The sequence below is a fragment of the Danio rerio genome, chromosome 19 (assembly GCF_049306965.1).
Source record: "Danio rerio strain Tuebingen ecotype United States chromosome 19, GRCz12tu, whole genome shotgun sequence".
In the NCBI taxonomy this organism is placed as follows: domain Eukaryota; kingdom Metazoa; phylum Chordata; class Actinopteri; order Cypriniformes; family Danionidae; genus Danio; species Danio rerio.
The window spans coordinates 17213859-17221770 of record NC_133194.1 but is presented as its reverse complement, the minus strand read 5'-3'; the positions used below and the strand labels follow the sequence as shown (position 1 = coordinate 17221770).

Sequence of the window (7912 nt, the reverse complement as noted above, 5' to 3'; positions counted from 1 at the left end):
AATTTAACTGGAGAACATACAGTTGAGGTCAGAATTAGCCCCCCTGTATATTTTTTTCTCCAATTTCTGTTAAACGGAGAGATTTTTTTCAACACATTTCTAAACATAAAAGTTTTAAAAACTCATTTCTTATAACTGATTCATTTTATCTTTGCCATGATGACAGTAAAAAATATGTTAGATATTTTTCAAAACACTTCTATACAGCTTAAAGTGATATTTAAAGGCTTAACTAGGTTAATTAGGATAATTAAACAGGTTTGGGTAAATAGGCAAGTTTATAATAATAATTTATATGTTTGAGATTCTTGTTAGTATGTTTAAAGACAGCACTTCCAACCTTAAAACTGAATGAATTACGCCAAGGTCGTCACATTCAGCTCACTTCATTAATGCTTACCTTTTTGAACTTTATTAATTTGGGGCGCCAAGACCAACGATCATTAGCAGCCCCGTGTCATAAAAATTATGCATCCGAAATCTCTTGATAGCGATTCCGTAACTGTGTCAGAGAATCCCTTCCACAGCTATGCTACTCACAGCAGATGCCCTTTTTAAACTTATTGAGAGCACAGTTGAAGACCACATTCAGAGAGTTGAGCGTCACAGAGAGGGTAACCTCGAGCATTGCTGGGGTAAATAAAAACAACAATAAATTCTAGCTCTTCATTAATTCTTCAATGTATAATTAATTTTGAAAATCTAAAATGTATATATTTTATGATAATATGCTAAATCCGGCCAAAACACACATGTAAAAAAGGTATAAAGATATCTTACGATGAAGCATCATGGGAAGGAGGCGGTAACGTTAATGAGTGACAGGCATTTCGTGCAATGATAATACGCGGATGCTTCAATCGTGTCGTCTGATTGGTTAGCAAACTAGAAACAACGTTAGAATGACAAAAAAACGAATGTATTTCCCACTACACGCATAATTATAAACACTAGTTGATAAAAAATGTAAAATATTGTCTGTTATATCAATTAGCTAATTAAATTATAAAATTTAATGATTTTTTTTGGTCTGCAACAGATAATTGCTTCAAACAAAGTCAACCTATAACATTGTGCATCTACTGTATGAGTACCACAACTTATTATTTTAAAAAGACAATTTAAAGAAAGGAGTCTGAATGTTTTTCAGTTGCTCCACTTTACAGATGCTATCCACAGAGGTTCTATGGCCCCATGGGCAGTAGTGTCTCTTGTATGTACATTACACACTTCAGAATCTTTACAGAAGTAGTAGGTTAAGTGCTTGACAGTAATGAGAATTTGAACAGTAATGAGAATATATATCTAAATATATATAACTGTTCTGTTTGGTTCTCGGATCTGATTGACTGATAGCTGTGATATTCTGCAACATCAGAAGCCCACATAGAGTGACAGTGGATCAATAAATCACTACAGTTTGACAAATAATCAGTGGTGGAAAGAGTACTGAAAAAGCATACTTAAGTAAAAGTACCATTACTTGCCTAAATATTTAGTGTGAGTAGAGTAAAAGTACCTGTTGTAAACATTACTCAAAGTAGGAGTAAAAAGTAGCCATTTTAAAACTACTCATGAGTAGTGAGTATTATCCTATTAAAAGTTAATGCATTTACATGTAATTTGTGGATGTATGAACGTAACATTCTGTAGTGCATTTAGTTATTGCCCAGCAGGCACACAATGTCATAAGAAGTTAATATTAGGTTAGATTTAGGTTGTGACGTCAGGTGACCAAAATTCAATGTCAAGCCAGTGTCTAAGGACAACATTATTTTGATGTCCAATAATGACATCAAATGACGTTGATATTTGGTTGATTTTAGGTTGTTAGAAAGTGATTAAAATCCAACATCTTAAACCAACATCTTATTGACGTCAAGTACTGACATTTATTCATCAGTTATGGCAACCAAAACTCAACGTCTGATAGATGTCATAGTGGTAACGTCGACTCAACGTCAAGCTGTAACATCCTTAGACGTTGATTTTGGTTGGTTTTAGGTTGGACGTTGGACATTGACATCGGGCTGATGTCGAGCTCTGATGTACACCCGATTTTCATTTCCAAACATAATGCAGGGTCTCCACGACGTTAGGGTACAACTTCAATCTGACGGCATGTTTACGTCTTGTGTCTGCTGGGTGTTTAAGGTCATTTCGGTCATCATACAGTAAATTTCCATCATCTTCTCTTCAGTGACGTGCATCTAAACCAGGGGTGCCCATACTCGGTCCTGGAGGGCCGGTGTCCTTCAAAGTTTAGTTCCAATCCCAATTAGATGCTCCTGGGCTAGCTAATCAATCTCATACTAGGCTTTCTAGAAACATCCGAGCAGGTGTGTTGAGGCCAATTGGAGCTAAAATCTGCAGGACATCGGCCCTCAAGGACTGTAGCTGTTTCTCAATATGTGTTCTTCAGCGGTCTTGCGTCCTCGTGTTCTCGTGTAATGTCATCATCAGCTGCCAAAGTATAGTTCCAATACTCAAGACTGCAAGAACAGAGGATGCGTGAAACTTCCTGGATGTGATCTTGATATCAAGGATGCACCAATGCAGACTTAAGCAACGATTCATCAAACTCACTCTGGAAGTCCCAGAAGTCATTGCGACAGCATTGGCACAGCATTTTATCTATATTTATTATTAAAGTTCAGAGATTTAACTTATTTACCTCAGGAGTTTCCCTAAATGAAACGGTGAAAGTAAACATTACCATGAACATCTTAATAAAGGAATAAACACATTAAGAGTGTTTGTTTGCTGAAATTCGTATTAAAATCAGTTTTGTTTAAATGGTGCTTATAATGTTTTAATGCATATATATTTTGAAAAGGGGGGAAACAATAAATGGCTGTATGAATGCTGTAATGTTTAAATAATTTAACATTTAAAACGCGTGAAGGTCATGTGACCATCAGGAAGAACGCAGCATCTCATTTCTTGAAGGATGCATTCTCTGCCCTCGTGGTCTCCTGATTTCATTCTTCCGTGGACACCTGGCAAGACCCGTCTCCACGTCTTCTCTGCGTTCATGGAATTGAGAAACAGCCTGTGTTTGGGCATCCCTGATCTAAACAGTCTCTGGGTCAATGCGTGTAAAGATTATGAGCATCTTCCTGGACACTTAATGCTTCCAAACAGTTCGCTGCAATGTAAAGTGCAAATGTCTTGAAGTACTTCATGATGCAATTTACCTTCTATGTGTGATTTGGACAGGAATTACAGGACTGATTTTTTTTTTAATTCCCATAAACAAGAAAAAAACAAAGTAGTGACTGCAGGTTGAAGGAAAGTAGTGAGAGTAAAAGTACAGATACTGCACTAAAAATGTACTTAAGGAAAAGTAAAAGTACATATTTTTAAAACTACTTAGTAAATTACAATTTCTGAGAAAAACTACTCAATTACAGTAACTTGGATATTTGTAATTAGTTACTTTACAACACTGCAAATAATGCAGCTGTTGGACACTATAGTGTACCTTTAAGGCTTTTTTTAGGCAAGAACATAGTTGTTTAGATTGCAACTACTGGGTTTATTTATAAGGATAGAGCCTATTTTAAATATATATATATATATATATATATATATATATATATATATATATATATATATATATATATATATATATATATATATATATATATATATATATATATATTTGGGAGATACAGACCATCTGCAGCTATTACCTGTCATTAAGCAGAGCAAAAATGGCTGACGTTGTCAATCCACAAGATGGCAACAGAGACCACATAATAAGCCAGTAAAAAGAAAGTTCAGTAAAAAGAAAGAAAAAATGTCCGCATGTGTTTAGAATTTTTCCTTATAGGAAAGTGTTTGCATTGCTTTCACTTTTTTGGGGTTAATTATTGTAATATCATGATTGCAACAAAAAAATACTGGGAAATGTCTCTGTCGACTGATGGCATTGCATACCGTTCTGCCATATAATCCTAAAATGTCAGCAAAATCACCTGTTTTGTCATTACTTTAGATATTACGAGATATTACTAGCTTTAAAGTGACATACCCATACATGTTATGCAAGTAAAATTTTAAATATGGATGTGATCAATTGTGATAAAATGTAGTTTAATTATATTTAAACTTAATATAGCTTTGTGACCATCTGCAAATTTATTACTGTAAATGTGATGAATTTTCCTCAAACATAACACAATTCTCAAAAGAAATGAGCTTCCAGTGTCGGTTCATTCTGCAGTTCACTATATGCAATGTTCTCCATAGCAAAACAAATTTGCCCTGCATATTTACGAAATCCAAAATTCTACCAAAATCCTCTTATTGTTTTAACCTTATATGTTTTTTTTTTTTTTTATTTGAGGATGTTCACTATGTGAACGATGTAACAAATTCACTATTTCAAAAATATAAGTGGCTGGGAAATTACATCTAAAGATGCTATACCTACTTTTAGAGGGTTTACAAATGACAAGTTCAGCTAATTACGCTAAACAAAAACTCAGTCTTGGTACACACACATTTACTTCTTACATTGTAAGAAGTACTCAAATTAGGCCACGTTAAGTTTTTTTATTTTTTTTATTTTTTAATAGATGCTTGAGGTTGCTAGCGTGTTTATTAACACAAGGATCTGTTTCCGGATCATCGAGAACACTGACACAATTTTGTAGTAAAGCACATGCTATTAATGTTTGGTTCAACAAGAATTTTTTCAAGTTTCATGTTGCATTACTACCTGCCTGTTGATAATTGCCTTCAAGCTGTGCTTAGATAGCTTGTCCCTATTTTTGCATATTTGCTGTGACAACACACTCAATTTGTTAAATTGTCACAATCAAAATAAGAATAAAATCAGTGATGAATCAACTTTACTTCAGCTGCAGCTGCTTCACTTTCCCTAATGTAAGAGCAGAGCACCTAATTGTTGATACTAGATTAAATGGACATCAAGTCATAACATCTTTTGATTTTTAATTTGTGGGAAGAACTGTTAGAATATCAAAAACAAGTTACTGAATAAATATTTTGCCAAGCAAGTCATTATATTATAAATAAACATACATCATGTGTTGTTTTTGCGTGTTGTGATGTATATTATAGTTTTATTTATTTATTTATTTATTTTTGACAACCATTATGTGTATGTGCACATTTTTCTGGTTGATGGTTTACTATGCAGCACTGTTTTATTTCCTTGTATTTATTCAGGTCAAATATCTGAGACCACACTTAGATATTTCACTAGCCTGATCTTACAAGAAAACCTAACTAGTTTTGTATTTTTTTCAGTTTAGTGGCTAAGTCAGATGAATTCGTGAAATTCAAGTTCAGTCATACAAAAATGTACAATTTTAAAAAGGAGGCATGGCACCAAACCCTGCCTCTAAACCCAACCATCATTGGGGGATAAGCAAATCGTACTAAATTGTACAAATGAGATCATGTGATTTCATACAAATTAGCCACTTAAGCAAAATGTTATGAATTGCCGTGACTCCCGTGAGATTGTGTTAGATTTACATTATTCATTAATTCATTCATTCATTTTCCTTCAGCTTAGTTCCTTTATTCATCAGGGGTCGCCACAGTGGAATGAACCATCGGATTTACAATATACCAAATAAAAAAAATAAATAAATAACGAATTGACAACTCTTTCATTATGTTTGTGGATGTTTTTTGGCTCACTGACCTCCTTTATAATGACAATTTTTTTATGCTTTGAAAGCCTTTATACTATGTAATCACACATTATTGATTGTTGGTGCTTTTCCCTGTTGTGAAAAGGTAAAATATGTCATTTTTACTGTTGATCAACAGTTGGCAGCATTTGCACTTTAGGCAAATAAGTGTCTGGCTTTTATGTGAAGTTCTATGGAGTAAAACAGCAAACTACAGTGTGCGTACATAGTACACTGTTTACCATGTTCTGAGAGCTAAAACTGCTTGATTTTCTAACATATTGAGGATTGAGGTAAGTGTGCAAAGGTCTCTCTCTCTCTCTCTCTCTCTCTCTCTCTCTCTCTCTCACACACACACACACACACACACACACACACACACACACACACACACACACACACACACACACACACACACACACACACACACCATATAAAAGCTGTAACTGATGTACAGCAGTAAAATTACAAATTTTACCTCCCCCCAGGGAAAATCACAAACAATCAAGGATGCATAATTATATCCTGCCATGGCAAATAAATATATATTTATAAAATAGTTTCAAAGCATTTTCCTAAAATATATGTCAAAATGAGATTTGTCACCAAAAATCATTCCATTTGCTGAAAGTTCTGGCCAAATTAAGATTCAAAATCACCTCAGAGTGGGTAAAAACATCCCCAACAGCACACCAGGATTAAAATTTTAAATCTAGGCCGATTGTGACTTTGCAACATTGATCAGATGTTCTTGCTTCCCCTGCTGCGCAAGATGCTATTTGGATATTTATTAAATCTTACTGGACAACATTATCCTTGAGTTTACACATAAGCAGCTGTAACAGGTGTTATATTATTTTTATTAATTTCACTCAAAATTCTCCTTGTTATTCATCAATTATTTTTATTTAATTGTGTATTTTCAAAGTTGTTCTTTATATTACTTATATTTCAGAGTTAATGAAATCATAGTTGTGTTTGTTTTCAATGTGTTGGTGTATTTTGGAAAATTGCGCGTGGCCCCTTTAAGTGTCGTTTTCCGGTTCCGCCTGCTCTCACTCAGTTCGCGGCAAACGCGATTGAGGAGAGGTGAGTTTTACTGAAGCTCCGGTTAAAATATAACATATAAGTGTTGTTTATCATAATAACACATGTAATGGTGTTCTAAAGTGCATTACATTGATGTTTAAACATGTATGAGAGGTTGAATGTATATGAGGCATGTATTGTGGATAAAGTTTATAAGCATGAATGTGCAAGCTTTGTAGTGAGAATTACCCCTTTCACTAATAGGTTGGTGAGCTCCTAAGGAAGGCACATATACTCAGCTTTGCCATTTGTTTGCTTTATTCATACAGGTATGTGTTTACATATGTGTTTATGCTTCTGTTATGTTTTTGAATTTATGTATAATGTTTCTTTTTTTTGGTGTATGTTAAACACACTTCAACTTTATTTATGTGAGTTCGCGGCAAACGCGATTGAGGAGAGGTTGGTGAGCTCCTAAGGAAGGCACATATACTCAGCTTTGCCATTTGTTTGCTTTATTCATACAGAATAAAAGCCTGTTAATTCCCATATGACTGGTTCCTTTCGCCTAATCACAACACAACGCAGAGTAAAGCGAGGACCGGTCACATTGGTGCCGTGACTTTCAACTGATGTGTCATCATGGATTCTGCTTGATCAACGCCAGTTTGGTCGCCGGGGTGTACTGCATCGTTGGACATCTGATTTCTGCTGGTATCTGTGTCAAAAGGGAAGAGGTTGGATATTAACCCGTGCATACAGAAAAAAAGAAGCTGAAAGTTTGAAATTAATCTTACCAAAGACAGTAGAAAAAATATAAAGGACAAAAAAAAAAAAAAAAAAAAAAACAATTACTTGTGAATTAATTTTACGTTAATGATCTGACTATTTTTTTTGTTTTATCAACTGTTTATTTTTGGTGATCATTATTAATTAAGATGTCACAAGAGGGTGAGAAGACAGATCTTTCAGCTAGTAATGGGTTTGAATTGGGTTTTGCTAGGGGGCGTATCTTTGGTGAACTTGAACATACCCCACTAAGAAGAGCTGTTAATTTTGGTAGTCCCAATTTTTGCTCTACCCGTACTTCTGATAGGGTGCACAATACTGAACAGTGTGTAAATGCTGAGTCACATGATAATAAGTGCAGTAACACTGACCTGAGTAATTTGATCACACAGCTGGCTCAACAAATAGGTCAGTCAATATCT

At 34.6% G+C, this 7912-nt stretch overlaps 1 non-coding gene across 1 annotated transcript; it reads right to left on the bottom strand.

Annotated features, from left to right (window-relative positions):
- Nucleotides 1-418: 418 nt before the first annotated feature.
- On the bottom strand, nt 419-556 carry snrnau11 (small nuclear RNA u11). The gene has a single exon (NR_037952.2). It is a non-coding gene; the product is annotated as a small nuclear RNA u11 (small nuclear RNA).
- Between the last annotated feature and the right edge of the window lie 7356 nt (nt 557-7912).